The sequence below is a fragment of the Lissotriton helveticus genome, chromosome 1_1 (assembly GCF_964261635.1).
Source record: "Lissotriton helveticus chromosome 1_1, aLisHel1.1, whole genome shotgun sequence".
In the NCBI taxonomy this organism is placed as follows: domain Eukaryota; kingdom Metazoa; phylum Chordata; class Amphibia; order Caudata; family Salamandridae; genus Lissotriton; species Lissotriton helveticus.
This window is the reverse complement of record NC_136057.1, coordinates 1,460,385,660-1,460,408,565: the sequence shown is the minus strand read 5'-3', so window position 1 is coordinate 1,460,408,565 and position 22,906 is coordinate 1,460,385,660.

Below are 22,906 nucleotides of genomic sequence, written 5' to 3'. Positions count from 1 at the left end.
TCTTGTATTTGTCCCTTTTTCACGACAGGCACGAGTTCACAAGTAGAATGACATCTCAATGTCTAGTGATCGGAGCCTGCACAATGATTGCTTTTTTCCAAAGGTCGCTGCGCCTAGTGATTATTTAAAGGAGCGGACCACCAGAAAATATTTTTTGTCCTCTTCCTTTTCAGGTCGACATTCTGCGACTATTGAACCATCTAGTAGGTACACATCACGACCTGCACTAGATTTCACTTTTGTAAATAACTACATGTTTTAACTAGAGATACTTGAGTAAGGTGGGGATTTGTGTACCCTGTCCTGAAGAAGGAGCCCAGTCTCCGAAACATGTCGACACACACACATGGGAGGTAGTGCACATAGCCTTGCACAATACACCTCCATTTTTCTGCACGATTTTAATAGCGCCAGCCCGGGGGCAGATTAAAATTGTTCTTCACCCCACGAGCCAGGCCCTTTTTAAACATCAGTCATCGTATAACCTCACCACTCACGCACATAGATACCTTCAAACACACCACACATAGTCAAAACAAGTGCTCCCGCGTAGTCGCTGGTCGAAGCACGCCGCATCCCGTAGAGGGATGCGAAGACCCCAATGATGAAGCATGACACCAAGGGTCCTTTTGGTGTGTGAGGAGTATTTTACAGCACAGGGTTGTCCCCACCTGAGTAGGGAAACCCTTACTTAGTGGATTCCTCTTGTATATGCAGCAGACCCACATCTGTATCACCCGTCGGCCATAGAGTGTATGGTATGGCAGCAAATTCAGTGGGAAGAGGGAGTGACAGGCACTATTTAGTACCTAAACTTGGACCAATCGTCATGTAAACACTGACTGGGGAACAATAAATAGTAGCATACAATTTTTCAACAAATCCAAACCCATCAAATTTTCACTACAATTGGACGTCAACAAAAATGGGGAATCCACAGTGAATGGAACAACAGTCAATGCACATGGGCGTGAAATAGGGCTTACAACCAGTACACCTGAACAACCTACCAAAATATTATTATGGCCAGACCTATCCGCCCAAGGGTCCAAAGATTGAGAAGCATAACTCCTCGTTGCACCTGTATCCACCAAAAATTCCTTAGTCGAGCTATGCAAATCTGTGGTGACATAAGGACCACGCTGATCTACAGGTATCTGAATTGGTCCCTCACTCTGTCCCTGCCTGTCCGAGCTGCAAGACATTCCTGTTGCCTCATCCATGTCATAATCATCATGGTAATACTGTCCATCACCCGGGTCATCAAAGTAATTGTTATCAGAACGACCCTGTGAGACCGCAGCACTCTGAGCTCTGTCAGTCACACAACCCCGTCCACGAGGACCTCTCCCTCTAGGGACCGCAACCTCCTGCAAAAGAACTGGACACTCACTACGCCAATGGCCCTCCTCCTTACAATATGCACACTGATTCGGCCCCACAGGTGTCGTGGTCGGCTGCTGGCTAGTGCCTGGAAGCTGTCTGGCGGGACCACCACGTCCTCCACAATTTCCCCAAAACGCTTGCTGCAACAGCACCTTTGTCTTTAAATACTTATGCTTTTTATCTGTCTTTCCTTTCTCTTCCTGATCAAGGTGTTCATAATATTGAGCCTTATTCAAAATAACAGCGGGGGAAGAGGTGGTCCAGGTACTCTCAGACTCTCAGACACCTGCAAACAAGTTACAATTTCAGGAAGTAAGTTAGAAACAAACCTGTCGACAATCGAACACCTCCCTCAATAGACATGTTCTGCCCACTACAATCCAAAAATGTATCTTAACTGAGTAAAAAAATCAGACACGCTTTCATCTTTCTTCTGTCGACAAGCCTTCAACTTATCCCAGCTTACCTTCTTTGGCGGAATAAGGGAGTGCATATATGTAATAATGAGACATGGCAAAGCAAGTATCTCAGCTTGGGGCTTATCACCTGGCTTTCTTTCCTGATCCCATCCTTTAATCACATCCCATGTACCACCCAGCTCTGCAACACAGACTTGAGTATGAACCTGTCTCCAAATATCAACCGGAACAAGGAGACCAAAGAACAGTTCAATGTCAGTGAGGAGCATTATAGTAGAAGATGCAGCTTCAGTCAATTCTTTATAATAAGCAGTAGGAATTTTTCTTGGATCAGGTAAATGAGCTTTAAGGGATAAAACCTCACTCTTCTTCCATGGAGTATACACCCATTGTTCCTGAAAACAAGCCTCTACACCCGGTCTGGTAACATTACCAAGCCGATCCGTTACCTCTGGTATTTCTGGGTGATATATAGGAGGAACCTCCCGCATTAGAAATTGAGATACCGACTTGGGACTATTCTCATACAACCTTCCCCTGTAAGCAATTAAAGTCGTAAGTTTGCCAAAAATCTGACCTGGCTCCAAATCACTAACATACACACGATCTCTAATATCAAATAAAATTTGAGGCGCATCCGTCCCAAAGTGTTGCCGCCAAAGACCAATCAATGTAGCGGAGATATGCTAAAGAGCATGCTGCTGTATAAAAGGCCCAAACATCCTCCACACTATAAATAACATTACAAGCCCACTGCGCAGCTTGATTAGCTATTACTTGTTTTTCTTCATCTCCCACCTCAGATCGCACTAATGGGCCCATGCGCTCCCTAAATTTCATCCGGTCTCTATCCTCAAATCCACGAACTTGCGTTTCACTACTTAAAGATGTCAGGGGATGAAAAACCATGGAAGGAGAAGTGACAGAAGTAACAGGTACAATTGTTGCTGGCGCCTGTACTGGAGGGGAGAGAGCAGAGGTTGATACAGGAGTCGAAACAGCAGGTGTGCTAATAATCACAGTTGCCAAAGATGGCGAAGACAAAGAAGAAGTAGGGGGTGCCATAGCCAAAGTCGTTGAAGCAACAACTGTAGATACAGGAACAGTTGGAACAGATGTAACAGGCTCTGGTGACTGTGAGGGAACAGCGGGATATATCCTCTATGGGGGTCGAGTATCTAGCAATTCTTCCACAAAAGTATCATTTTCTTCTTGGGCCAAATAAGACCTGTCAATTTGCAACCAAAACCTCCTATCTGCATTTTCAACTCCTGTCTCCTGTTTTCCTTTATCATATGCTACAGCTTTCTGAGTCAATGTCTGCATTCTCCCCTTTCATTCATCCTTTTCCATCTTCAATCTTCTCTGTTTAACTGCTTTCTGCCATGTTCTGAGAGGATAAAACACTGACTGCCTACTTCGTCTTTTAAAAAACTGTTCCTGTAGAAATCTAATCTTTTGCTCATCAAAAGTGCCGTCAATGGCCACTGTAACTCGGCATTGTCCCTCGTATATTTGTGCCATAATGTACTAAACATAATAGGGCTAAGACCATGCTTCACATACATATCAAAATTAGGAGTGCCTTCTGGAGGTGCCGGCTATGCTTCTCCCAATTGAGCATCGGCAGAACAACAACGACAACAGGAAAGCAAAATCTTACTACTTCCCAGGTATTTTCAAAATGAATCAAATTCATTATTTTTGTTCCTGGCAATGCAATTGCAAGTGGTTTTATCCAAAACAGTCCTCAGACTACACCAAACTCAAACCACAATGGTACCATATCCACAAAGAACAAAAACAAACTCACCTGATATGAGTAGCACAAACAAACCAATTATCCACTGCCGACTCTTCAGACCAAACGGTCAGATCCAAGGGTTTAGCCGTTCAGGATTCAGGTCGGGATGACCCCTGGGCGAGGCACCGTCCGGTGGGACAGAAGGGGCAGCTGCGAGTACCAGGAACCCTTCTTGCAGGGATCCCTGATCCGTCAGTCCGACCCGACGATAGCCTTGACCTCCCCCCGTCCCCGGAAGGGGATGGATCAATCACCCGAAAGAGTACCTGTTCAGGCGCCAACTGAAGGAAGTGGCCCGATCAGGGTCACCCGGGTCACCAATGACCCCTCTCAGCCTTCCATACAAAATGAAGAGTCGGTCAGACAGTAGAGAATACAAACCAATAACTGTTCATTCAAAGTACACTCAGAGCGGAGCCTGGTCTGCCCAGACGCTAGGAGTGCTGCAGAGGGACTTACATCAGCAAGCATAAAGATACGCATTGTACATTTCAGAACCAATGAAGGCATGCCCACAATGGAAGTTTCCAAGCAGAATAAGTGTTCCAGTTTCCAATGGCGATTACTGTCCATAGTCACTGCTGGCAAGCCAGCGTAGTCCCTGTCCACTGGGCAACTACTCTCTTCTCTTATGTATCCCAGTCCAAGCATAATACACAACATACCTGTTTGCAGCATATGTAAGCAGCCCAGCTCGCCGGCCCAATCTATCTACTCCTCCAAGTTGCCTCCTGACGCCTCCGGCTGCTCCTGTGCCCTTCCCTTGTTTGCTACAGTTTTTTTGTAGTGTTTGAGGGCCTTCTGTAGTGACCTAGGGTCTATAAAGATTCTTGATGTTCCATTCATCGTGACCCTAAGTCTGGCCGGGTACAGCATAGCGTAGTCGAACCCAAGGTCTCGCAGCCGTCTCTTCAAGGGTGCAAACTGTCTCCTCGCTTCCTAGACTTTCAACATGAAATTGGGGAATAGTGAGAGGGATGACCCCCTCAAATTGCAATTCCCACAGGTCCCTCGCACGTTTCAGTGCAGCATCTCTGTCTCTATAATTCAATAACTTATCAATTACAATTCCGGGAGGGGCGCCAGGAGGAGGTCTTGGTCCCAGGGAGCGGTGAGCTGGCTCGACAATAAACATATCGGAAAAAGTGTCCCGGCCCAGCAGAGTCACCAGCAACTTCTCCACAAAGAACTCCATATTGCCTATCATCGTAGTTTCAGGCAGCCCCATGATTCGAATATTACTGCGACTTAACCTGCCCTCCAAATCCTCTGCTTTATCTTGCAAGGCTGTGAGTAGCTTCCCCATCTGTTTTTGCGCATTGTCTGTCTCCATTTGAGCGTCTTCAACCTCAGATACTCTCCTTTCTGTCATGTCAAGGTGCTCCGCGTGTTTATCAATGCGCTCCGACATCAGGTCCATCCTGTAGGCCAGAGAGTCGATTTTTCCATCTATGGTGGATAGGCTCTTCTGCATTGCAGACAGTATCTGGAGGAGCTCTCCCTCAGGCTCCTCAGTGGTATTTCGCTGGTCCGCAGGTGCTTGACTTGCATTGTCATCTCTATGTTGTGACTTTCGTTGTTCGAACTGCAGCTTAGGCTGCGACTTATTAATTTGAACCATATTTTCTGCAGATCTGACCAGTTTAGCTTTATCCACCAGTTCCCTCAGGACACAATGAGGGGGCCCGTCGCAACGCAGGGCCGCACACCGCGCTCAGTATTACCAATCCCGTTAGTAGTTGTGCTCTGTAGGCCGTGTCCCGGGGGCACTTGATTATTCCGGGCCATCATCTCCTCCTCCGCACCTGGCTGTGAAGTTGTGCACACACCTCCCAGGCACACTTTCAAATAAAGACGAGTGGCCACACCTCACCCTGCTTAATGAGTGGGGCAGCAAACCCCATAGTAACCAATACCATGAAGCTCTCTCTCATTGGCTACTACTTTAGGAGGTCCAGTGTTCTACAGCACCAGTTCCGGCCACTTCCCCTCCTCTCCAGTGGTGCAATGGCAGTTATAAGCAAATCCTCAGGCTTTCCCTGCGGCAAATCGCCCAGCAAAGCAGCGGGTGGAGTACAGATCCCGCGATCCGTCAGGCCACCGGTCCCGATCCTCGTACGGTCTACCTGTGCACTCCGCAATATCTTTCCCATCAGGAGGCGCCGCAGTTCACCGCTTCAACGCGGCCTTTCCACCGTGAACCCCGCTGCTGCTCAATGCCTCGCACTGGGCCTCGGTGTGCATAAGCTTTCCCTCAGTGTTGGTAGGCTCTCCGTAGCAGGAGGCCTCGCTGCGTTTCCACCGCAAATCACAAATCTTCCCTGCATGTCAACGCACCCGAACCTCGTTGTGTGTCCCGATACAGGTCGCGGCCTTACGCTCACTCTCAGCTCACTCGGTTCACCCAGGCACAGCTGGCCGACCTGTCGCGTACACCGCCATTCCGTGGTGCAACTTAGTTAGGTCCGGTGTGCCCCAACCTCATCTCAGGCCGTGCATAATCTCCACAACAGCAGGCCTCACCGCACTGACAGAGCAGGCAGCAATTACTCTCATTGCGCTGCCACTCTCAAATCTGCCGGAGCGCCTCAAAACAGGTCGCGGGGGAAAGCGCACTTCTAGCACATACAGCAACAGCGATTTGAAGGTATTTGGAGTACTGAAATGTCAGGAATAATGCAGGATAATCTAGATGGCTCGCGGAGCTCGATCAAACAGCGGCCATCTTCGAGCCAGGCAAGCTCCGCCCCTTTCCAAAATATATTTAAAGCTGATATTTGAGTGATAAATGATATGGTGTTTGCGAAAATATTATTAATGGTATTATCTTAGTGCCAGGGACATTGCAGCTATAATTATCGTGTATTACTCGTATAGATGGATTCCGCATTGACAAAGTCTTTTTACTTTCGTGCAGGCAACTCTGCAAGATGCACTGATGTGTTCATTGCTGGTAATCATCAAAAGAGGGGGGTGACACAGTTCACACCAGTTTCTTCCACTTTTCATCCAATAATTTGTTCACATTTGGTCTGTTTGCGTACAAGCCCGGTAACGTGGTCCGCCCAACCACGTGCTTGTGAAACACTTGAAGAAATGGGGCGAAGTGACGCCCCAATAACGGAGAGGGAGTCGGAGAGAGGCTGCTCTGGGAAAATGTTTGATTATGAATTCAGCAGGCTGACATTGATTGTGGGGTGAGTCGTAGTTTAAGGCATGCAGTTTTAACATTTGGTGCATTGGTTAACATGCTTAGGCAGATTAAAGCCACAGTCTAACAGGAATATTTTGAATTTGTAGAGAACCCCTGACGAAGGGCCAGGAACGGCCCGAAATGCATTGGGTGATACAGATTAACCTTTGAGGATTACTTATGCACATTCCGTGCTCCAAAATAAGGCCTGGATGGGCATTTTGACAGCATTTAGGACACAGTGAATAAGTATCTCTCATGTGATTGGAGAACAAGCAATGAATCTTGAAAAGATGTGGATTTAATTGGAATAAAATCTTGAGAAACTGGATTATTTGTGGCATCTTTGTTATGCATGAAGCAACGCTGTGCGTCCGATATTGGGGCGTCACTTCGCCCCATTTCTTCAAGCATTGCTGGTAATCAGGCATAGGGTGCAGTGGTGGCTCCTCCGCTAAGGGGGAGGAGCGTCCCCCAATTGCTTTTCAGCAGTGTGAAAAAGGTAAATTAAAAGGATAATACCAGAATGTAATTTTATTTTTCCCTGCTGAAGCAGTTTTGCAGGCGGGGTGGGGCTGGGCTGCTCTGCTCACAGAGCAGGGGGAGGAGTGTTGAGGGCCCACTGTCAGTCCGCATGACGTCTTGTGCCAGCCAAATAGTCATGCACACTTTGCATGTTTCCCACTGGCTATTTATGCACAGCGTGGGTGGAGGACATGCACAGGCTCCCACTGCTCAGACAAATCACGACGCTGCTGACATCAGCATTGCGATTGGCTTAGGGAAGCCTGTGTGTTTCCTGCTTCCGTTCCGGCCGGAGAAGACGCAGAGAAACGGAGGAGAGACATGGTGAAAAGGTAAGGGTATTTTTTTTCTTTCTTACCCAATCCCCGCCAACCACCCTGATCTGTGCCAGCTGCCACAGAGAGGGTGGCCACTAATGCAGTCTTGTCTGGTGTGGTCGCTATTAGAACATTAATAACCTTACTGGCTCAGGAATATTTTATTTAATTGAACACAGGATCACACCAGCATACGCTGAATACCTGATTTGACTGCAACCTTGTACCGCAACTTCTGATCCCTTTACATGAGGGAGGTAGTATTTTGAATCTGCCATGTATCTTTATTTAATAAGAGTGGAACAGGAGAAGGACAGAGACCTTAGGGCTTTAGAAAGCCCCAGGCCTGCGTGCCACAGGTGGTGAAACACGTGTTGGCTGCGTCTTCATTACCTTGCACTTTGGTCTACCTTGGATCAATAAATTGGACTTTGTCTTGCAAAGATCTGTACTTTGTCTACATTCATTATCCATTAGGAAAGGATATTCTTATTTAATATCTGTACCAGCTCTGTCGACCAAAGTCACATTCAGAATCTTTCTTAATGGGTTGGGGGCTTCAAATTTCTGGCCTTCTGGCCAAAATAAAAAAATGCCCCATTGGATGAGGACGGACACCTCCGGGACGTTAAACCCGTTTCTATACCTCACTAGGACTAAACCTTCTGGTTGTACCTACTCAAGCCTATATTCTCTAAGTTAGACATAATTGAGACTCGACCTCCTCTAGCAATTCCATGACCATATCCGACTCAGTGTTCACTGCTGTGAATACTCTGTCGATGTTTTGACTCACATATTGTCACACATCAAGCAACTTAGGTTACCACCTGTCTTTCTGTAGTGCAGAAACCCTGTTTAAAGTAATATTAAGGTTTGAAACATCGAGAGATTGTTACCTTGGTCACCCATTGATTGTCAGACATTGTACCCCTGTGCACATATGGGATTATGATTAATTTTGTCCATGTGATCATTGTCAATTGCATCCTGTTACCAACTATGCGTGTTGGTTTATCTTTGTTGTCCATAACACCTGCGTACATTACTGTGGGAACAAATCTTATATTTATTGATATGAGGGATTTTGCATTGGCACGCATTGAGGCTCCCGAGGATAAGATTTCATCTTCATGAGCCCGAAAAGTACATTGTGTACTTTGACATTTATACTCACCCGAGTTTATAGGAATACTGGGTGTGTCCCCTGGTTTACTTACTGTTGGGCACCCTGGCCCTGTCAAATGGGAAAGCGTAAAACAGCCAGGGTTTGGATTGGGTTTTTTGATCCTGAGGGCAGCAACGGAGCCAAAAAACAGTGGCTCCCATACTGGCCCTTTCAAGCTGGTCCAACAGTCCAACACTGAGTCTGGGTTGTGATAATGACAACTCCCTATATTTTGGAACAACGAGACTCTCTGATTCTCAGACTGCAGAGTATTTAGAATGCAGTGGCGTGTCGGATCCTCGTCCGCCCAGCACGCTGTTCTATCATATCAGACAATATTTTTGCTAATGATATTCTGACATACAACCCGAGCTATGAGTGAGAGGCATCAGAGCTTCATGCTTTCAGATACACCCCTCTACCATACACCTTCACCAACGATACTCTATAAACCATACTTAAAGGCTTGTCAATCGAACTTTGCATGCTCTCCAGTCAGTCACATGTGATAAATAACAGTACCATACTATGAGAACTCCCCCCCCCCTATGGTACTCAATTAGACTTTCACTTTCATTAGGCCCTCATTGACAGAGCATTATTAACTTCCCTTTAGAGACCCCAAAAACCTTATAAACCCTATGGGTTTTTTTTGTTTTGAGTTTTATATAGCGCAAACTAGACCCGGAGGTATCAGAGAGGCACTTGGGAGATTAAGGTGCATATTATCAAGAACGGGTTAAAAATTATCGCCGGTTTAGTGACAGAAAACTGCTGCTAAAATGGCGATAATGGGCTTGATAATATGCCCTTGAGAATCCCAACAGAAGTCCATGTTCTGGTGTGAACATGGGCTTCTATTGGAATTCTCTAGGGCATATTATCAAGCCCATTATCGCCCTTAACCGGCGATAATTTTAACACCGTTCTTGATAATACGCCCCTAAGTGATTTGCTCAAAATCACAGGATGTGGAGCGTCCCTGCCGAGACTCAAACCTGGTTCCCCAGCTTCGGGGTCGACGCCACATCCTCCATCCTTACGATTATCTTCAGAAACACCCTCCAAATCAAAGCCTCTCCCACCACCCTCTTTCGCACCTTTGAATGCCTTTCCCTAGAATTCCAAGTTCATCATGGCACACCCTTCAGGTTCCATACCATCTACCACCCGCCTGGTAATTGCTCTTCCTTCATGGAGGAATTCATCGACTTCATTAGTGACCAATATTCACAGAGCGACAAGCAGATATTCCTAGGTGATTTCAATCTCCACTGGGGCTCTGTGGAAGACTCGGCTGCCAACAAGCTTGCAACCTTTCTCTCCGCTAACGATCTTGCACAACACTGCTCGGAAATTACACATGCCAAGGGCTCAATTCTGGACCTTGTGATTTCCAAATCTGACCAGATTGCCACTGCTTCACCCATCCGTGTTGACTGGTCTGACCATTTCCTCATTCCCTTCTGTTTTCACCTCTCTCACATTTTAACTCTCGGCCAACCCAAAAGAGCCGCTACGTGGTTGCGCAACACAAAAAACATTGATCTTGAGACTCTATGTTATTCTGCTATGCAGTCTCTGCCTAGTCTAGACCCCAATACGGATGTCAACGATCTCACTCCCCTTTGCCTCTCAATCCTCGCAGTCGAAATCGACAAGGTTGCTCCACTCCAAAGCAAAAGGAAAAGACCCACCCCATCAGCTCCTTGGTTCAACAAAGCTCTCTATGACGAAAGGAAAAACCTTAGAATCTTGGAGAAGCACTGGAGACAATCTCCATCCACCCCCAACCTCCCTCTTTTACGTTCAGCAAGATCCATATATCACAAACACATCTTCCAGGAAAAAACATCACATTTCAGATCCCTCCTCGATTCAGCTAAAAACAGTCCCCAAAAACTTTTCGACCTCATCAAAAACCCAAATTGTTCTCCCCAAACCATCAAGCCTGAGGATGCATCAAAGAAAGCAACTGAGTTTGCTATATTCTTCGATCAAAAGGTAAAATATCTGGTGGAACCGGTCACCCACCCCACCCCTATCGAGGAGCGAAAATCCTTAGTCACTTAGCAGAACTGCCACCATCTCAGAGGTTGATCTCCTCAAATGCATCCGCGAAACCAAACCCTCCAACCATGCCTCTGACCCCATTCCCAGTGGCATCGCCATTGATTTCTATACTAACACTCTCTCCTACTGGACCAGGCTAGTCAATCTCTTCCTCAGTCAAGGATCCCTCCCAATTGTCCTCAAACAAGACAGGTTACCACCCTTCTAAAAAAAACCTCTGCAGATGCAAATGTTTATGTTTGTGCCATTTTTAGAGCGCGCAAATACCCGTGGGTGTCTCGGCGCTAGGTTACCGAACCATTGCTGAGGTGATAAGTTAAGCTGGGAAGAGCCAAGTTTTCAGTTTCTTCCTGAAACTGAGGAGGGTTGGGGCAGTTTTAATGTGGAGGGGCAGTGTGTTCCAGAGTTTGGACGCAGAAGTAATGAAACACCTGTCACCCCAAGTAACCTTTTTTGTCCGAGGGACTCTCAGCATATGTGCCGACGAGGAGCGAAGTGTTCTCGGATGATCAAGCAGGCAGAAAGATGTTCTAAAGAACTGTGGTCCAGTGTCTTTGAGTGCCCTGTAAGTAATACACAGGGCCTTAAACATTATTCGGTTCTTAACCGGGAGCCAATGTAATTGGCGTAAGTGCGAGGAGATGGATTTAGATTTGGGAATGTTTAAAAGGACTCTGGCCGCGGCATTCTGAATTAGTTGAAGTTGATTTAAAACTCTTTTCTGGGCGTTCAGTAACAGAGTGTTGCAGTAATCGGTTTTTGAGAAAACCAAAGTACTAACCAATGTTTTGCCGGCCGATGGTGGGAGATAAGGGAGCAGTTTTTTAATTCTTCTTAGGGCATAAAAAGATGAAGAGACCACTGAATTGACGTGGTGCTGAAATGTCAATTTGTCGTCAAATATGACACCAAGGTTACGAACCTTGGTGACAGGTTGAGGTGGGTCTCCTAGCTCTACTGGCCACCAGTGAGAGGACCAAATAGGGTCCAACCTCCCGAATGTCATCACCTCTGTTTTGTCAGAGTTCAGCTTGAGACAATTAGATGACATCCAGGAGCTTATGGCCTTCATTCCCATTTGAAAGTTTGCAGCCACTTCTGTCCCATTGTTGTGTACCGAAAGCACAAGTTGGGTATCGTCAGCATAGGTTGTCAGGGCGATACCATAAGATTTTATTACTCTCGCTAAGTCCGAAACATAAATGTTAAAGAGTGTCGGACTCAGCGAGGAGCCCTGAGGGACACCACAAGGGAGAGTGAAGGTTTGGGAGGTAAAGTTGGTCATTTTAATAGTTAGATGACGGTCAGCTAGGAAAGATGCCAAAAGATATTTTGCTTTGTTCTTGACTCCTATAGCTGAGACACGGTCGATCAGAGTGACATGATCGACCGTGTCAAAAGCTGCAGAAAGATCCAATAATATCAATACCGCAGAACCGCCCTTGTCTAAAGTTGTTCTGATTTCATCTGCTGCTTTAAGTAACGCGGTTTCTGTTCCGTGGCCACGTCTAAAACCAAATTGTGTCTCATCTAGTAGGTTATTTTCTTCTATGAAATTAGATAATTGCAGGTTCATCACCTTTTCGAAGATCTTGGCTGGAAAGGGAAGACAAGCAATAGGACGGTAACTGGCAGGAAGAAGTGGGTCGAGAGTGGGTTTTTTTAGGAGCGGCTTGATAATATCCTCTTTCCATACTGAGGGATAGACACCGGTTGTAAACATGGAATTACAGATAGATGTTAAGATAGGAGAGATAGTTTCAGGAATGCAATTGAAAATGGCAGGGGGGCAAGGATCTAGAGGTGATCCTGATTTTGTACTCAGAACAAGTCGATAAACTTGTTCTTCCGTAACAGCTTCAAAGAACGAGAGGGGAGGTATATCGTTATTGCCAGAGGGATTAATTAAAGTATCAGGGGGCGCAAGGGAAAAGGCTGAAAAAATATTAGTAACTTTTTCCTTGAAGAACGTTGCGAGAGAGTCGCAAAGGGATTGGGTGACCTCAATAACTTCCGCCCCATCACCAATCTCCCTTTTCTTTCAAAGATCAGAGAAAAATGTGTTGCAAAACAACTCTCCCAACACATTATGGACAATAATCTCCTCGACATGTTCCAGTCGGGCTTTATTCAAAACTGCAGCACTGAAACAACCCTGCTGCAAGTGATCGATGATGCGCTGCATATTCTCGATTCGGGAGAATCGTGCCTTCTGATTCTTCTTGACCTCTCTGCAGCTTTTGACACTGTTAATCACAACACCCTCCTTAACATTCTTCAACAGAGAATGGGCGTGGAAGGCACAGTACTCAAATGGTTTGCCTTGTTCCTCTCAGACAGATCCCAAATGATCAAGATTGCAAACAGTCTCTCGTCCCCACTGGTGGTTGGTCAAGGCATCCCACAAGGTTCTATCCTTGCTCCCACTCTGTTCAATCTCTATATTGAACCATTAGGGAACCTTCTAAGAAAATCTGGAATCCTCTACCATCTCTATGCGGATGACACCCAAATCTACCTCAAGGTGTCTTCTCCTCATGATCTCTCACTACTCAGCTCTACTCTCAACATTATTCACAACTGGATGCTAGCTCACCAACTCATTCTCTATCCCTCCAAAACGGAATTCCTCCTCATATCTAGCTCTCTCTCTCCGCCTCCTGTTCAAGCCTGGATGGATCAATCAAATCTACTCAACAGTAAGCCCATCATTGTGGACTGCGCTAAATCCTTAGGTGTCATACTTGACAAAAGACTCAACCTAATCTCACACATCAACTCCATGGCCAAGAGCGCATGTTATCAACTGCGACTTTTATGGGGGATTCGTCGGTTCTTCCCGGAGAATGACCTAAAAACCCTGGTCCAATCCCTAGTTCTCTCTAGACTTGACTATTGTAATTCTCTTCTGACTGGCCTTCCCAAATCTCACCTCTCCCCCCTCAAATCCGTCCTCCACTCAGCAGCTCGCTTCATTTCAGGCTCCAAACGAAGTGACCACATTACTCCTATCCTGTCCTCTCTCCGATGGCTTCCCATCGAGGCTAGAGCTATCTACAAAACAGCGTGCATCACCCACAAAGCTTTGCACACTTCCTCCCCTCGCTATCTGGCGAATAAACTCAAACTGTCTGGAGGCTCAAGACCTTCTCGGAATGCGGAAAAGTTCCATCTGGAACCCCCCTCCTTCAAAAGAGAAAAAATGTTGGCACAATCGTTCTCAGGTAATGCGGTGAGAATCTGGAACTCTCTTCCTCCTTCGCTCCGTGCCATCACCTCCATCCAGATCTTCACAGCGGACCTCAAATCTCTTTTATTCCAAAGACACTTTCAGAACTAATTTCCTCATCAGAACCCGCCAGGAGGTTCTTTAGCAGGCCTGTCAAGTGTCACGCATCAGGCGTGACACTATCGCATTTCAGTGCGGTGTTCTGCATCCCCGCACTGAAATGCATTGTCACGCATTTTAATACCACTCTGCTGCTGCAGGTTCCAGCACTGAAATGGCTGACAGCGCGCCCGGCGCGCCTGTGACACTTGCGCCTGCTCTGCCAGTGCTCCCCGCAGACTTCTTGCCTTTTTGCCGGCCCGGGCGCTCGCCAAACAAGCTATCTTAACTCTGGCTGTAGGAAATTCCCACCCGATGATGTCACCTCCCCCCACACTAATTTTGTGTGCGCACAAAATCGATACACCCGGGCGGGGCCTGCTGCCCTCAGCACCGGTCGCGTTGCGACATTCTAGTGGCTGTGGTGCTGCGGGGGGAATGTCATGTGACCTCACCTCCCGACTGGTCCTAGAAGTGAGGTCCGTCCGGATTCAGAAAGCGGGAATTATAGGAGGAGTGTTGCGCGCTGGCATGAAATCATTGCTCATCTAGATTTCAGCCGGGCCTGGCTCGGAGAGGTGAGTGCTGGCATACTTTGTTTTGCGTTTATTTTCATCGGGGAAAAGCCCTACAGACAGCCCACATCATACGGCAATTCACTCTGGGTGTTTTACTTCTATTTTAAAACTGTAAGGACAACATTAAGAAATGTCTCTAAAGTAGCACAGAAAAAAAAAACTTTGAATGAATCAAGCCCCAAACTGGGCCGCCTCGCACACTTTCCTCATGAATCACGTGCTCTTCAGTGTACACCAAGAACAGCATCCGGATCGTAATCTGAACGGGGCACTGGCGGCGGCCCCAGGCAGATCTGGTGGTTCCTTGTTTTCTGTTTTAAATGCTAGCAAGGCACCCCCTGTCACGTCACTACTATGCAGTGCAGAAGATTATTTCCAGGCAGAAACGGTTGGTTTGGCTCTTTTTACCAATACAGCCATAATATTATATTTAGCATAGGATGAAAGTAATAATTCTAAAGAAAAATTAGAGCAGACTGGGCTTCAGGATCCGATTCCACACAGTGGGCAGCATGTGCAGTTTTTATTAGGAGTATGGTCGCAGTTCTCTGCCTCGCCCAGACTCAAAAGAAAAAGTTGTTGTCCTTGACTAAGATCAGTGCTGTGGATTTCACCCTGATTGTTCAACATTTTGGTTCTTTATCAGGCCAGTCACCCAAATGGGTCTTTGGGAAAAATGAAGCTCTTTTTGCAACATATGCTTCACAAAAAGGTGTGTAAAAAGATATGGTGGGAAGGCACACATATCTGTAACTCATTAAGTGCAGGCTGTTAAAAAAATCAAACAAAAAATTGAAGTGTTTTTTATTGTTTATATAGTAAGATTTTGGGACCAAATCTAATTCTCAGTGAAACATGTACCAAGTGCTTTACCTAGTCAGGAAATATTTAGTTCTTTTGCACGCTTTAGTTCACTGACTTCTTAAGAGTATCTCGTTGCTCAAATGGGTGTATTTTCTGATATTGATACGTTTCCCTAGTATTTACTGCTTGATTTTGCTCGCAAGAAGGTGTCACTCATAGTCGTTGAAATGTCTCTCATAATTACACTGACATTATGAAAATGTCACACATAGCAATCTGAAACCTTGGCAGCTATGCTTTAGTCATTGTAAATTTGTCACATATATTTTTATTTTTGTTTGTACATCCTGTGCTTGCTGCGTTTGAAATTGTGTTCCTTTTGCCTGCGTTGTTTTGATTCTATGACCTGCTATTGGTCGCCAGGAGTTCTTTAGGCTTTGTAAAATTTGTCATATTTATTCTTACTTTTGCTTGTATAGTCTGTTCATACTGTGAGATTGTGTGCCTTTTGCCTGCGTTACTAGTACTACGACTCGATGGCATGCTATTTTAGTTTGTTCTATTCCTGCAACAGTTCTCCCATGTAACGTAACTGGTTCTATTGTACAGTGCTCTGGCACCTTCGGGTAAAGTCCGCGCTTTATAAAAATACATTAAATAAAAATAAAATAAAAAATACCGCGCCCCCTTCAAAAGACTCCCTCTCCCCGTTACTCACTACGGACTAGTCACTAGAGTACCCTCTGTTCTCCAACACCGTCCAGCCTGCACACTACCTACCACACCCAGCCTCGCTCCCCTGCGGCTGGAGGAGGGGCAGCACCCCGCCCCCCTCCTTGGGGAAATCCCGGAAGCAGCGGGGAGTGAGCCAAGGTACACGTCGCAAGCCACCACCAGCAGCGAGGCGGACAGAGAAAACAGCCAAAGCGTTACAGATCACAGCAAACCGCCTGATGACGCAACGTGTAAAACAATCACATTATGTAAGTTCCTCGGATAAAACTAGCCTCAATTAGTCCTCCAATGAAGGTGTCGGTGTTGCAGTTTCTGACTTCCTTTTATCAGTCATGCCCCCTCTTCTTTGCAAGTCGTCACCTATACCCCCTTCACTCAGTCCACTCACGCCCCCTTGGTCTATTGTCCTTACCAAAACTCTGCGGGGGCCAGTGGGCGCGGCTGCTGTTCTGAGGATTGTTTCCTTTTCCTCTGGGCCCTGACTCCTACCCGCAGCATGTGCGGGGCAGCAGCGACACCTTGTGGTCAAGCAGAGTGAACATGGCTCTCTGTAGTCCATGATAGTCCTTATTTGGTAAACTGGTGATTTAACGGCAGAATGTCTGAAAGTTCACGCGGGGAAAATATTTTAATTGATTGGAATTTTTCGTCTCTTATTCTGATCCAAGAAGAGTAATTCTAATTTCAAGCACCTGAAAAAAGAAGGAACCAAGGTGAAAAGAGTGCCCACTTTTCAAATTACCAAATATGGTTCATCTAATTTCAAAAACAAACCATTAACTCGTTCAGTACATATAATGGAAATCTATAATGTCGTAATACCCTACAACTGCAACACAGAAAACCACCGAGAAGTGAACAAAAACCCAGTGATGTGGGGAAAGGAGGATCGCAGATATTGCACAGAGGTACTTTGTAGAAAGTTGAGCTCTAAGTTAACATAATGTGTCCTACTACATCAACACTGATGATCTGAGAGCTATCGTCTCATTGTGCAGAAAGGCACTGTTATAAAAGGTTTCAACAGGTTTCGACTCAGTGCCCAATCTGCTGAGTCGTTATCAGGACTTGCTTAAAACATCGAATGTTCTGGTCGTATTTATTCTAATACTTTGTAGTTTTTCACATTCTCGTTCAAAGTAAGTAAAAACAGTCATTCAGAGGCATCGAAAGAAGTTATGAGAGAAGTCGGAGAACTACTCTCAAAGGGGGTTGTATTTTCAGTCAACTGGCATTTAGAATCCTCATACATTCTGCAAAATGATGTTCGTGTGAAGACAGTGTAAGGGAAACCCACCTTAGTGCTTGTGCTCAAAGAACAAGTTGTGGTCATATATAAAGAAAGTGGTCAAAAGGCTGAACACTCAAAGCAATCTAACTCATAGAGGGATGTACAACGCACTACTTCACCCTAGGGTATAATAGCAATGCATTTATTCAGTTAGTTGCACCAAAAAGTGTCACCATTTCAGTCCCTCATTAAAACCTGTGCGCAGGACCGTCTTCAGGGCAAACAATGTGGACGACAATCATTATCACAGATGTATACATCATATAATGATACACAATCGGACTGTTTAAAAATCTGAGTCTTAAATATATACTATTGAGGTATAAAATAAATGTACAATATAAAGGTAAAAACGACTTAAAAGTGGTTGACAGCATCACAATTGGATAGGCTGCATAGTAATAAAAGGACAATACTTGCAAGTGGTAGTTTATCTGAGGGAAATAGATGGAGTAGTTCCAATGTAATCGCTATGCTCTGCTGTCTCTGCCAGGCCTTCCCAGCTCGGCTCAGCTAAGCTTATGCGGTTACAGAGTTCTGAAGAGTCACTGTGCTGCTGGGATAGCAGTGTGCGAGTGAGGGCTAATCAGAGAGGATGCTACTCAGGCTGGAGCAATCCACTAAGTAACCTATATCCTACTATAAACCCACAACCTGTAGATTTAGGTGAACTGGCTACCTGACTCCTGCTTACAAAGAGAGTATCTTCAATTGTAACAGCACGTCTACAGGCAAATAGAGGAAATACAATTGGCCCAAAAACAGGCATGATTTAATGAAAGAACAATGCCTCAGAGTGTTTACAATCGTAAGTAAATATTAGTTGAAGGCGACCGCAGAAAGAAGCAGAGCATGACATAGGTCAAAGACTGAAAAAATGTAACAACATAAAGGCCCTCATTACAAGTTTGTCGGAATAGGGTGGGGTATATTCCGCATGTGGTAAATATATAATTATGTTAACACTTAATGAGGGCCTAGGGTTGTTCAGAGAAAATACAGTGAATACTCACTGCTAAAGCATGAAAGCAGTTCTTAGACCCTTGAAGAGAGCAAGGTCCAGGCCTTCTGCAACCGGGATTGAGAGAGAAGCATGAATGGCTATTTCCTGCCTTTTGCGCAAGACCGGTGCAGTTGAGCTTGGCCTCTGACTGGTCACGCTGGACTCTTTTATTCCTCTCCATCGCTTACACCATTACTTCCATCTTCAGGGACTACAGGGAAGACTTGAAAGATCTCAAGTGTCCCATGTTCAAGCGTGATTAGCTTATCCAGGCCAGATGTTTGCTTTGCATTCTGGAACTTGTAGTCCTCATGGTATAATGGGGTAAACTGAATTTCAAGTCCCAGGATGCTAAGTAAAAACCTGGATGTATAAGCTGTAGACCTGGGAAACCTAAGAGCTCTGAGGCTCGTGTATAAGCATTCAACAACTTTAAACATAGCTGCCAAATGTCACACCTTCAGCCAGGCTCCTAAATCAAGTGTACATTTGAACTGCACTTTAAATGTTAGGATTTTTGGGCCCCTGCTTGCAGTGTTAAAAGTGAAGCTACAAGGAATGGCCTTGAAGGTGTAGTAGAGCGCATAAGCCTGAGGTTTTGCAGAGAGTGCAAGGATTTACGCACCAACACATGAAAGTACTCACTTGCTTATGCGACTAAAAGTGATTGGTATGACCATCCACGTAACCTTACTGAGGTGTAACACAAGGGCTGTGACAAGTGCTGAACCTGTCAGTACCCGACAGCTTTGGGGTGGTCAGTCCAAAGTATGCTCGTCTTGGCTTGGGTTGATCTGTGCGTCCTCTTGTTCTGAAGCATTTGCTGGTGGTGAGGAGTATGCGCAGCAGAGTTGAAGGTTCATACCTGGATTTGCCAATGTGACTTGGCTTCAAGCATGACTATTGCCAAGGTATTAAGAAGTGAACAGAAACTTAGACCTGAAAGCATCCCTGTTAGGGCCCTGCTAAATGACGCCAGGAAATGTAAGACAGCCTGGTTGGGTGTTATGCTTGCTAAGAGAAGCTCTTCGTGACAGCCTGTTGCAGCGTTCCAAGATGTGTGTCAGGACAGATGGTTTATCATTTTGAATTTGGGAGGGGTAGGAGTACCACCATAAATTGCACGTTCTTCCACCCCCACCAAACTCTCAGTTCCCCTGCCTCATTTAGAGGTGGGGGAACTGGTGGGATTCCCATGGCGGAGCCTCAACTAGCTGCACCACTGAAAACCCTGTGCTGGTAACCCACCTACCACAGAACGTCGGGTGGCCTGCCCTATTTAGAGTGGGCCTTCCGGGACTCCTTTTAAGCTGTACATGAGCGCCATGACAGGCATGGAGGCATGGAGGTCATTCACAGGAAAATAAAACAGTGCCCCCCTCCACCCCCCAAATACTGGGCAAAATCTCACTGCACATCCAGGCCTTTGATCTTTGTTTTCTCAGAAAGAAACCCACACCTAAGGTGACTAGATTTCTAAAACCAAAACACACCAGCCACAGACATAGAAATAGGACTAAATGTTGTCGTGAACCATGGCTACTGAAGGAATTTACTAACACATCCCAAAAAGCTATAAATAAAGACTGTATAAAAGAAAAACAAAAAAAGTCTGCATTTCAGAGGACTTGATCTTTATTATTATTTCAAAAATATTTAAATTAGCCAAAGAAAGTTTGCATAGATTTCAAGCTGTCTCATGTCACACATGAGCAGCTCATTAAGTCTGTGTTTCTCTGTATTTATAATGGTAGAACAAGACAACAAGTAATAGCCTGCTTCTCCGTTGGAGTGTAGGGGCACCGCCTCAATTAATTGCCCCGGAGAGGAAAAACTTAAATGGTAATTCATCATTACCATTTTATTTTTTGATCCTGACATCCTCCAGTCCTGAACGAGTGTCAGGACAGGGGCGGAGCCACTGCTGAATTATAGCAGCTAGGAGGAGGGTGAATTGCCTCTGCACTTTTCAAAGTGCGCATGTCTTTTTGGCCAGCCGACTTGTGACGGCCAGCCACACGTGCGCACTTTTGAAACCTCTTACCCAGCTGTCCTAAGACAGCTGGGTTAGAGTAAGTGCAGGCTGCAGTGCCCTTGGAAGCAGCGAGAGTGACTGCACCCTCCAATCAGGGCGCTACTCTCATGCTGGTTAGAGCAGCACTCTGATTGGTCAAGGGAGCTTCCTAGTGGCCAGGCTGCAGCGCGACAAGGTCCTGTTTTCAGGTAACTGTTTTATTATATTTTATTTTATTTTTGGGCGCGCCTGTTTATTTTTATATTTTTTTTCACTTTGTTTGAGCATGTGCCCCCCTTCCTGTTGATGCCAGCTGCGACTGAACATTAGTGAAGCCAATAGGTTTCGCCTATCCTCCTTTTGGCTTTACAAAGGTTTGTTGCTGATGTAGACCAGCACTGGCTGAGAATAAACAGCTAGTAACTTGTGTTGAAGAGCTTCGTAAAAAAAAGATACAAATGTCCAAGTTATCATGATGATTTATGCTTGTTTATGCATCACCATGCCTATTCGCTAAAACTTCATGACAACCGGTAAACATTTAAACTTTTTTTAATTTACTGCTCCAAGGAGGCAGTTACCACCATGGAGTAGCAAATAAAAACAAGCATTTAAAATGCAAATGGCCTCGCATTTGTGAACGTTTGAGTGTGTAGCATTGTATATGTTTTTGTTTTTTGTTTAGTTGTTTGTAGTGAATGTTGTTTGTAGAGGAATTATATTGTATGAATTGGAATTGTTAGTAGTGCAATTGTGTGTTTGTGAATTGTGTGTTGTGTAGTATTTTTGTATATTGTAAATATGTGGGGTGGGGAATACATAGGGGTAGAAGTGTATGAGAGATAGAAAGTAAGATTGGATCGGAATAGGTAGTTTGTATATGAAGTGTTGAATGAAATTAAGAGGAAGTAGTATAGATTGTGTGCGATAAAGAGAGATGGAAGTGGAGAGAACGTTATAGTGTGTGGTGTGTTTGGTGGATGGCAGTATGTGGACTACTTGCTGAAAGAACAGTAGTTTGACCGCTCCATATTAAGCAAAGTAAAATGTTGCATTTGGAATAAGGGTATTACGTACATGTTTCACAACCCCCCAAAAAACCAGGAACAGTAGAAGAAGAAAAGTAGAGGCTGCAACAAAAAAAACGTGACACAAACAGTGGTACCATGAACTAAATGTGAAGATGCTACAAATAATGTTTAGTATGAGGTGAAGGGCTAGAATTAGCTTGTGAAAGTTGTTTAAAATAAAAGGAAACAAGCATTTGCAATGCAATAGTTCTCGCATTATAAAAGTTTGAGCTGTTGGCATTGCTAATAATAATGCAACACCAATAGCGCAAAGATTCAGTAATGCGAGACCTATTGCATTGCAATTGTTTTAAATTTTTTTTTATATAGCACGAACTTGAGTGAAAGGTGTGTATTTATGTTGCATTGAGTACAGTGTAATTATGTGGTGTGTTATTATGTGCACAGAGTGGTATTGTGTGGAGTGTATTTATCTTGCATTAAGTAGAGAGTAATTATGTGACGTGCAATTATGCAGCACTGAATGGTATGTGGAGTGTACTTATGTTGTATTGAATACAGTGTAATTATGTGAGGTGTAATTATGTGATACTGAGTAGTATTATGTTGAGTGTAGTTATGTACTCTACTAAATGCAACATAAATACATGCCTCATACCACTAATCAATGCAACATAAAAACTCTCCACATCATAACACTCAATACCACATAATTACACAACAAATATTTACCACCCATATTTACACTCTACTCAATACAACATAACTACACTCAACATAATACCACTCAGTACCACATATGTTTGTTGCAAGGGTTGTGGTCAGTTTCAGATATTGTACTGCAGTTAGTTTCAGGTACTGTGATCAGTTTCAGGTATTGTGGCTGATGTGAAGAACTGTGGTCTGTTTTATGTTGTGTAATTAGTTTGAGGCATTCAGGTGCTGGTGTTGCATTATTATTAGCAGTGGAAACTGAGACAGAGACGAAAATAACGAAAAGGCAGAAATAGGCACTAGAACGATGCTGGTAGAGTGGGCAGCGAGAGGCGGCAAAGTATTAAAGGATAATAAGGAAAACAACAGGGGGTAGGGGTACAATTACTTTTGAGTAAAGAAAATGAGAGAATAAGCAAACCATCTGGCTGCAGAAGAGCTAAGAGAAACAAGAGGCGAGCGAGAAAGCACGAGAAACCAGCGGGTGGAAGATCCCCTTTAAAGAGCATAAGAAATAAGAAAG